Consider the following 8,823-nt stretch of genomic DNA (forward strand, 5'->3'; position numbering starts at 1 on the left):
AAAGACTCTGTAAGCTAGATTGCACAGAAAACTCCTAACTTCTACCATGAATCCCCTTGCTCTAGGATACTATGAAACAACCTTCCCCCTCCCCCCCCCAGACCACATGGCCCAGACGTGGTTTGTTCACATCCCAGTCTGGAGTGGGGGCTTGGGCTGTGGAGCCAAAATAGCTTTTACCCAAACATCCCCATAAACCCGAACTGCTGCCCTATAGCTCTCCAGAGACTCGACACCAGCACATTCCCATAACCTCTTCCTCAGCTCAGCTCATGTCAGACCTTGGGAGAGAAGAGCTAAGGGGGAACAGTGAGCTGACACAGATTGTGTCTCTGGCCTGCTGGTCCCTCACCGCCTGCTTCCCTTCCCTCCCTTCCCTCCTTCCCTCCCCCTCCCCCCCACAGTCTCAAGGCAGTTTTCCTTTACATTCAGGCAAAATACCCTCCCTCCCCCAACCTGAGTTTGGCAAAAAGAAAACCTGCACACAGACCTTAGAGGAGTTGAATAGGATCTGGGCCAAGCAGGAAATATTCAATAAATGTTTATCCTGTAACACAATAGTGGGTTTTTCAGAGCCCCAAGTGGCATTTAACGCTGTGGGAGACACAAGTGTCCCATTCCTGAAGGCCTGAAGCCAGGAGGGAGGGCAGGGGACTAGCAGGATTCCTCTGAAGGAGGCAGGATAAACCATCAATGGTGCAATCAATAAACATTTATTGAGAACTTCTTATGTGCAAGGGCCTGGAGAGGGAAAAATGGAAAAGACACAGTTCCTGCCCTCATGGAGTTTCCAGTCTATATGGAGTTTTTTTTACTTTGGAAAAAAAATCAGAGAAAGATTAAATAGTAAACACTGTGATCCTTCTGTGTGACATAGAGAGTAAGTACTATAGATGTTCTGGATAGGAATAGTCTAGGAAGGCTGCCTGGGGAAGGTGGGCCCTGAAGGACAGGTAGAATTTGGAGAGGAGGTGGGTAGAGAAAGAACACTGAATGTGGCCTCAGGAGGCCTGAGTTCAGACCCCATCTCTACTTATATGATGCTGAGTAAGATACTTCACCTCTCTGGGCCTCAATGTCCTCTTCTGTAAGATTTGGACCAGATGCTCTCTAAGGTCCCTTGCCACTCTAAACCCTACGAACCAATGATATATATATATATATATATAACTTAATAACTCTGGACATCCTCTGCTTGCAAGTTGTTTTTTGAGTTCAAGGAGTCTTTACTGATAGCTCAGTGAGCATTTAGTCCTCAGCTAGACAATGTGGGAGAAAAAGTTGTTCACTTTGGCAGCTCACAATTTGGTTGTGTACCAGAGAGAGGTGCGCATCAGATGGTATTTTGAAAATCTTGTTTTTATTGACTTTTTAAAAACACCCTCCTCTAATCCAGTGAACTGTACTTTTTCTAATAATCTTTTTTAAAAAACAAAGAGAAAAAAAGCAGTTCAGCAAGACCAATCAACAGATCCACTGTCTGACAATATATGCCATATTGGACACACATAATTCCCCCACCTTTGCAAAGAAGGGAAGGAGGTCCATTTTCTTAACTATTCTTTGGGGACCAATGTTGGATGTTATTACTATATGCCATTCAATTTTATTTTATTTTTTTTTAATTTTCATTGCTGTGGTCACTGTGCATATTATTTTCCTGGTTTTGCTTTCTTGATTTGGTATCAGTTCACATAAATCATCCATGTGCTTCTCATGAAACGATGCAATCAAATGATCATAGATTGAGAACAGGAAGCAATCTAAGACCATAAAGTCCAACCCCCTCAATTTACAGAGGAGGAAACTGAGCCCAGAGAAACTAAGTGACTTTTTCAGGGTTACATATCTAATAGGGATCTAGGAAAGGATTTTAATCCAGGTCTTCCTGATTTCAAGTCCAGTGTCCTTTCCCTGTGGCCATCCTGTCTCTGGTATATGAATACAAGATGTATAAGCTAGAGCTAGATTGCCTATTCTGTGTATATGCAGAGGAACCTTAGCCTGTTTTGGGGACATAACTGAGTGATGTTTAGAAACCAAGAGGCTATAAATGGCATAGTCCCAGGCTGAAATGAAGAGGATGTGCAAAATCTAACCCAATGCTTACCAGAACCTTTGACTCCAACTACCCCAAACCCATCGCCTTTATGATAGAGGAAGACTAGAAAGAACTCATTTAAGTTGTGGGATCAGCTAAATAACCCTGGGTTGGGTGACGTGGGTTCTAGTCCTGGGTCTGCCATAATTCCCTAGGTGACGCTGGGCAGTTTCTTCATTTCTCTGCTCCCCGACTTCCACATCTGTAAAATGAGGCAAGAGTGAGAAAGGGGGAAGTTTCATCTCTAAGGTCCCTTTGAGTTGCAAACCTTATTAAGCAAGCTACTTGACCTAAAACTGAGCCATCAACTCCAGACAGTAACTAGAATACTGAAACTTGGAGTGTGGGATCCTTTTTGGGGGCTGGGTATTTCCTACCTGCAATAACTGAGGTCAGGCTGTTCCCAGAGCTGCCCCCGCAGCTGGGCAGGCCCTCACAGTGACAAGCCTAATTCCCTGGATTTGGAAAGACTTCCCCCTCCACCTCCCCTGCCAATGCTTCCTTCCAAGAGCAGACTTCTCTTCCTCCCTGGAGAAGATGAGAAGGAGTAAATACATCTGGTTGAAGTTTCCAGTGGGATGGAGGCAGGGAGCCAAAAGGAGAATGAATGTATGCAAGAGGCAAGTGTGGGAGAATCGGCAAAGTCTATGAGATGTACTCCAGATCCAACTTCTCTCAGCTCTTTGGGGAAGTTGGGGGGGGGCAGTGCTGGGCAGGGGGCTAGAAAAGCTCTTTGGGGAAGAGATGGTCCTTAAGAAGAAAGTGCCTTCCCACCTGGCATCACCCTGGGGGTGGGGGTGGAGTTGCTTCCCAAAGAGAGTATAATGCTGGTGCTATTACCTTGGTTCTGGAAGGGAAAAGACATGAGGAAAAGAACCCCAGACAACAAATCAGGAAACCTGGGTCCCAGTCCTGGCATGGTCCTGCAAGCACACTCTATTTGGCTTTGGGCATATCACTTCCCCTCTCTGGGCCTCAGTTTCCTCCTCTGTAAGATGCAACAGTTGAACTATTTTTTTTAAATTGACCTGGTATAGTAAATAAGAATGTGGAACTTGGATCAGGAAGACTTGAGTTCAAATTCTCTCTTAGATACTTACCAGCCTATATGACCCGTAACAGATCATTTAACTTGGCTCAGCCCCAGAAACTAGGGATAATAATACCACCTGCCTCCCAGGGTTGTTGTGAGGATGCATCTTGCAAACCTCTAACTATGACAGATTTTAGATATTTTTTATTTTTATTTTTGCCTTTTGGAGGGCAATTGGGGTTAAGTGACTTGCCCAAGGTCACATGGCTAGGGTTTTGTGTGTGTGTGTGTGTGTGTGTGTGTGTGTGTGTGTGTGTGTGTGAAGTGTCTGAGGCTGGATCTGAACCCAGGTCCTCCTGACTCCAGGGTCAGTGCTCTGTTCACTGTACTACCTAGCTGCCCCAAAATTACAGATTCTTAAAAGATGAAAGGTAATCATAGAAATATCTAAAATTGGGGCGGCTAGGTGGTGCAGTGAATAGAGCACTGACCCTGGAGTCAGGAGGACCTGAGTTCAAATTTGATCTCAGATACTTGACACACTAGCTGGGTGACCTTGGACAAGTCACTTGACTCCAATTGCCTTGCTTTCCCCCCTCCAAAAAACACAAAACAAAAAACAAGAGTCTGTGATTTTATGAAATATCACATGGTCCCAAGTAGGATATAATCCAATAATCATTTCTAGTTGGTTTTGGCACATACCCATAGATATAATACATATTTATAAATATGTACATTCATATATATATATATTCTTCCCTAAAACCCTCCTTCAATGTTTCATTCTGGCATTTAAATGATCCTGCATTCTCAAAGGCAGAGTGTAAACTCTGGCAAATCCTTCCAAGCAACAAAAGCTTTGATTATCAGCCAGATTATAGACTTTGTGTCTGTATTCTGAGGACCAACCTAACTAAATTCAGAGAAGCTTATCATCAGGTTGGCTGAGGGGTGATGAGTTTTTTGGCTATATCAACTGTCGAGGACCATTGACTCTTATAGAGAATTTGTCATCTGGATCCTAGGACCTTAGATTTGGAACTGGGAAAAACTTTAGAGGCCATGGAGTCCAACTTAGTCTTCTATAGATGAGGAAACCGAAGATGGAAAATGGTGAAGCAATTAGCCCACAGTCCAGAGGTAGACAGGAAGTGGCAAATGTGGGATCTGAACATTCACCAGATCTTCTGCTGACAGATTCAGTGTTTATTTTTTAATTGCATTTTTTTTCAATTAATGAGCATTGCTTTTCTCTTTCTCTCATCTTCCCCCCCCCCAATCCGTTGGAAAAAATGAAAAAGAAAACCATTGTGACAAATATTCATAGTGAAGCAAAGAAAAATCAGTATTCCTTTCTAATAACTAGAAGGAATATCCACATGAAGGACGTCACAAGTCCTTCAAGGAAGTATACAGGTTCAGTTACCCCCCTATGCATGGGCGCACATGATTTCCAGATCAGCATGACCAGTGCTCCTTTCTCCTAAGCTCCGGTCTCACATCACCAACTGTCTTTTGGACCCCTGGAACCAGATGTCCCACAGGCATCTTAAACTCAACGTGTCCAAAACAGAATTCGTTATCTCTTTCCCACCAACTCTCCCCTCTTCCAGACTTCCCCAAGGACACCACATGGTCCCCAGATTTGGTGTCCTCCTCTACTCCTCACTCACACTCACCCCATCTATCCAGTCTGTTGCTATGTTTTGCTTTTTCTACCTTTGAAATGTTTCTTATACAAGGACCCTTCTTCTCCAGTGTCACAGCCTTCACCATGATGCAAACCCTCGATGTCCTCAGCACCAGACTATTGCAATGGTCTGCTGCTTGGCCTCCTTGACTCAAGGCTCGATCTAATCCATCTTCCCCTCAGCTTAAAGCATAGGCCAGACCATGTCACACTGCACCCCCCCCCCCCCCTTATTACACTCCTTTAGCTACTTGATCAAATTTGAAGTGCTCTATTTGTCATTTAAAGCTCTTTATAACTTGATCCCTCCCTACTCTTCCAGTCTTTTTACACTTGACTCTCCTCTATGCATTCTGGGACACAGCTACACTGTTCCTCATATATGATATTGCATGTCCCAATTGGCTCTATGCTTTTGTCTTTGCACTGGCCTGTCCCTGTACCTGGAACACTATCCCTCTTTGCCTCTGCCTCTTAGTTTTTCCCGACTCCTTTTAAGATAGCTCATCTTGCACCTACTGCAGGACACTGACCTTTTTTGGTCCCTCCCAGCTGTTAGTGCCCTCCCTTTGTAGATTATTTCCAAGTTAGCCTATATATTTCATTTGTACATGGCTGTTTGCAAGTTGTCTGCCCCATTAGAATGTGAGGGCCCCTTGGGGCAGGGACAAGCTCTAGGTTTTCTTTGCTTCTCTAGTGCTTAGTGTGGTACCTTGCACATAGTAAGCATTTAATAAATGTTTGTTGACTGTCTACCTGACATGCACTTCCTTTTATATTGAAAGGATCCATAATTTCCTGGATATGAGTACAGCCTCCACTGACTATGGTCACAAGCATTTCTTACTTTTTTTTTTGCCTTTTTTGGAGGGCAATTGGGGTTTAGTAACTTGCCCAAGGTCACACGGCTAGTTTTTGTGTTAAATGTCTGAGGCTAGATTTTGAAGTCAGATCCTCGTGACTCCAGGGCTGGTGCTCTATTCACTGTGCCACCTAGCCACCCCACACTTCTTACTTTTTTAGCTAATGGTCTTCATGAATGTCCAAAACAAGCCACTGCCTGGTGGTCAACCTTGGTGATGAACCTGTCTATAAGTCTGGAGCTAGACTGGTCCTTGGATGACAAACACACAGGAGTCAGTCACTTGGCTCATACTCAAAACTTTTCCAGCTTAGTAGAATCTGTTAGTTTGTGCTTAGCTGCAAACCTAGGGTCACCTTCACACCCGTGGTGAGGCACTGGGCTTTAATGCATGATGGAAATGTGTGTGTGTGAATATAACATCTTTGAAATATTTGCTTTGGATCATCTAGGTATATATAACCGAGGAGAATTGCTATTATAATTGACATTTACATAGTAAAGTTTAAAAAGTGTTTTGCATAAATGTAAAGAAATACGTATAAGAGATTATAGAGACAAAATCTAATTTGACCCTTACAACAATCCTTCAAAGTAATTGCTACAGAGAGCATTAGCTCCATTTGTGACTTGCCCAGGGTCATACAGCTAAGTCAGTGTCTGAGGTAACATTAGAATCTTGGGGTTCCTCACTCCAGAACCTATCTCTGTGCTCTATTCCTTGCTGCCTTCCATATTACTTAGGAGGGAATAGAGCCCCTGTGAGTATTCTCTGGGCCTAGTTCATTTGTGATGAGATGATAGAAAAAAGTCAAGACAGGGAGAACAACAGGTGGGCAAAAAGGATGCCAAAGCTATCTTCACAAAATGCCAGCCTCCTGCTCCCCTCCCCTGCCCCATCTCCCTCCCACTGACCCTGGGGCTTCTCAAGGCCAGCTTCCTACCATCTGAATTTGGGAGAGCCCTCCAAATTCCATTCTCCCTAGTCCTTTTCCCTCAGGAATACACCAAGACTCAATTTCTTCTAAAAGTTCCTCCTCATCCCCTCCCCCAACCCCCAGGCTCCTAGCCCTGGTTTATGGGGGACCAGGGAGGGCCCAGTTTCCTGGTTCTCAGACTTCACATGCCAATGAACTTTATTTATTGCTGATGGTTTGTTTTTGTTTTGTTTTGTTTTTTTCTTCCTTTCTCCTCAATCCAGCCTGGCTCCCATCAGGAAAAGTCATCGTTCTGCCCCCCCCCTCCCCTTCTCATTGCCCTTCCCCCATCCCACCCCTTGCCTCTGCATTTAAACATCCCAGTGCTGGGAAAAATGAAGGAAGCAAGACAATGAATCCAGAAGAGAAAGAGTTAACAGCCCAGGCCCAGGGAGGCCATCTCCATCCTCCACAACACAATTAACCAGGAAATAAACAAGAACTGGGTTTGTTTCATTTCACCACCAAAAAATAAAAGGATTTCCTTCAGCGTCCAGCATTTAGGCGCCCCTGCACCCCCACTCCGTCGCCCCCACTGAGCTCTACTCATAACCCCCTACCCTGGGGACAGGACTGTTTCCTGGGAAGTTTCTTTGTCCTTGTGGGTCCAATCAGCACATCACAGATGGAATTATTCCTTCACCGGGAAGAAAACCACTAAAATTCAAGATACAGTCTCTGCCTTTGGAGATTTACTCACTTAGCAATAAAGCAAAGGATCCACTATAGGACTAACAAACTTTAGAGTCCCAGGCAGAAAACCCGGGTTTCTATTCCCAACCCAGTCACAATGATGTGGTGTATGACTTTGGACTGCTTTGTGCCTCAGTGTCCTTATCAGTCAAATAGGGATAATACTGCTAATCTGCTTACTTCTCACAGTTGATATGGGTATAAGATAAGCAGCAGATGCAAAAGGTCTTAGGTGAGAGGTGATGAAGACTTTGAACCAGGGTGTGAGGGAGGGAGCACTGCTGGGATTGGAGAGGCAACATGGTCAGCCTCCAACTATTCAGGCTGCATCTTCCTCATCTGTAACATGATGGAATTGGATTCGATCAGAGGTTCTTAATTTGGGATTCACAGACCCTCAAAGGGTAAGAATAGATTTCAGGTAACTTGGATGGGAAAAAGAATTTTATCTTTATTTCAATACAATTGGTTTCCTTTGTAATCCTATGTGTTTTATTATACGGATTTAAACATTTAAACATGAGAAGAGGTTGATAGGGATCACTAGATTGCCAAACGCAAAAAATGGTTAAGGCCTCAGGACTTATCCATCTAAGTTTCTTTCCTACTCTAAATCATCTAATGATTCTATATCTTGCAGTTAGTATTGACAGAATTTAGTAAATGAAAGGATGGTGGAATGTCTAGGATCAGTGGGGGGGGGGATGTTTTGGAGGAGTGGGTCCTTCCTGGCAGGGATAAAGTCCTTAACACATGGGGGTCGATGAGGCCCCAGACGTTGGGGCTTATTCTGAATTCTGGTCTACCCTCAAGGACCATGCACGGAACTGCCACTTCATCTGAGAGGGAGCAGAGAACTAGGATTCTATGGAGCCTGGAAGGGAGGCCAAAGATTTGAGTTTATTCACGGTCCCCTCCCCCACCTGCTTTCAGTCTCACACTCATGCATACACACTGACCGTTTTGCAGGGAAAAGCCAGAAAAGGGGGGGGGGGGGGGAATAGCTCCCAACATGTGCTTGCCCTCTGGTAACAAAAGTGATTCTGTACTTGACAAAAAGAGAGCGTTATGAACAAACTTCCGGTTACAGTGTTTTCCATTGGGAGGGAAAATGCCAGAGCCTGTTCAGGGCAATCGAAAAAAGCCTCCACAAATGAGGCTTTGTTTTCTCCCTAGGTCTGACAATAGGGACTCAACAAAATTATCTTTTCAGCAGAAGATTAAACTAGGGGCCCAAACCCAGCCGCAGCTCTGGGGAACTGGGCGAGGAGCCCGACTTCAGATTTCTGAGATGGCTTAATGAGACGCCACAGCCCTGGACTGCAGTCTGGCTGTGGATGTTCCCATCTCCTCATCCTCTGCCCCAACACCCCACTTCTGGAGAACCTCAGTCTCTCTCTCTCTCTCTCTCTCTCTCTCTCTCTCTCTCTCTCTCTCTCTCTCTCTCTCTCTCTCTCTCTCTCT

At 44.6% G+C, this 8,823-nt stretch overlaps 2 long non-coding RNA genes across 4 annotated transcripts in view; one reads left to right on the forward strand and one right to left on the reverse strand.

Annotated features, from left to right (window-relative positions):
• The window catches only part of LOC138147216 (uncharacterized), a 69,243-nt gene that overhangs the window by 59,278 nt on the left and 1,142 nt on the right, over window positions 1-8,823 (forward strand). Inside the window, exon 1 of one of the 2 annotated variants that reach the window (XR_011164731.1) lies at window positions 7,522-7,763. The exons of the other annotated variant lie outside the window; for it this stretch is intronic. This is a non-coding gene — a long non-coding RNA (uncharacterized lncRNA). Of the gene's footprint in view, window positions 1-7,521; window positions 7,764-8,823 lie in introns of those variants that run through there. 2 annotated transcript variants of the gene reach the window in all.
• Window positions 1-8,823, reverse strand: part of LOC138147215 (uncharacterized) — a 45,097-nt gene that overhangs the window by 5,873 nt on the left and 30,401 nt on the right. The window lies entirely within an intron of this gene.

This window comes from Petaurus breviceps, unplaced genomic scaffold (genome assembly GCF_028583685.1).
Source record: "Petaurus breviceps papuanus isolate PSGF00001 unplaced genomic scaffold, PetGlider_PUasm1.0 90779, whole genome shotgun sequence".
NCBI classification, from domain to species: domain Eukaryota; kingdom Metazoa; phylum Chordata; class Mammalia; order Diprotodontia; family Petauridae; genus Petaurus; species Petaurus breviceps.